The sequence below is a fragment of the Magnolia sinica genome, chromosome 1 (genome assembly GCF_029962835.1).
Source record: "Magnolia sinica isolate HGM2019 chromosome 1, MsV1, whole genome shotgun sequence".
Taxonomy (NCBI): Eukaryota; Viridiplantae; Streptophyta; class Magnoliopsida; order Magnoliales; family Magnoliaceae; genus Magnolia; species Magnolia sinica.
In genome coordinates, this window is record NC_080573.1 from 113,568,771 (window position 1) to 113,570,419 (window position 1,649).

The following is a 1,649-nucleotide window of genomic DNA, read 5'->3' on the forward strand; positions in this document are numbered from 1 at the left end:
AATTAATTTTTTGTTTTATATGGTGCTGCTCTTGTAGCTTCTGTTGCAGAGTTGGGGATCACGTCTGAGGGGAATTTATTTGTATATTGCATTTGGACAGTTTGAGAAATGAAGAATGCTAGGTGCAGTTGGGCACTTGGGAGAAGCAACCCAAGCATGTGCCAATCGGTCCACCTAAGGGTCCCGCCTATGCAAAGTCGTTGAGGTATTTGGTTGGGACCGGTAGCATCTCTGCTTAGGTGGACTAACTGGTGCATGCTTTGGTTAGTTCCTGCAAATGCACAGCTGTGCTTTCTTTTGAAATCTTCGAGTTCACAGCTGTGCTTTCTACCCTTGTCATCACAATTGGAGTGGGACCGCAACCTGCTTGTGGTGCAGACTGATTGGGTGGGTCCAACACTGCCCACACCTGGCGGCAGGTCCCATTCCCCGTAATATGCATTTTCTTTCAAAAAGATTTCTAGTGATTCACACACACACACACACACACACACACGAGTGCTACCCTTCTTTCATCTCCAGTTTTCATGTCACTTGCAAACAACTCCAACAGAGTTTCTCCTGTGCGAGATCATTCAAGTGGAATTTTCAACTGATTTTGTTCTTCATTAAAACCATTGGCAGTTTAGGTAGCTCTCTTCTTAATTTCTAGCTGCCCCATTGTTAATATCATTCCCAGTTTTAGGTCAGTTGAAAATCTTTTTATTGTTGGAAAACACAGGATTCGACCTATGTACAATTGAAGGGGTAAATATTATTGTTGGAAAGCACAGGTTTCAATGTATACAATTGAAGGGGTAAATTTCTGGCATTTGCCATGTTCCCTTGATCTCCTGCCAGAAATGTTGGGGTAGAACAGAAAAAACTCTGTTCTCAGAGGAATTTCATCCGTCCATCATGGGGATATGGACATTACACTATTTAGGTTTTTCAGTTGCCCGGGCATAGGACCTGCCATGGATGTGCAAAAATCTCTCATATTTGAAGATTCTAGCTTCTTTAGTTGAATGTAGTCGGTTGCTGTGTTTCTCATCATGGACTGCTATTTTCTTCTACTAACTGAAAGGATACGATAGCTGATCGAAGAGGTTTTGGACATAGTCTGCAGTTTGGTAGGGCGTGACAATGGAGGACCCAAGTGTACTGTGCAGATCCTGATATTTTCATCACAGGAGAAACCCCTTCTTGCAAGTGGAAGACTTGTCTGGGTTGCATTCAGGGCTTTGTGCCTGGTTTCCAGTTCTATGCCAAGAGGGGCTTGTGGTTCAGCAATCCTTTCTTCTTCTTCTTCTTCTGTCTTTTTTGTTCTTCTTTGGCCTACACATCAATGGTAAATACTATAGTTTAACCGAGGATATATTCTTTGATATGGTAGAACAGCGGAACAGGATTTCATTGAGCCAACTTGAATTAATTGGGGTAATAGGATTTCCCAGATTGGTTGTCAAGATCTACTGCTCTTTTTGGGAATAGGTAATCCCCACTGGGATATGAAGCTACTGATTAAATTGTGGGGCCCACCATGATATGTCTTATGTACGCCGTCCATCCATTTTACCAGTTTATTTTATGGCATTAGCCCAAAATCGAGGCATATCCAATGCTCAAGTGGACCACACCACGGTAAACAGTGTGACTTGAATGGTGGA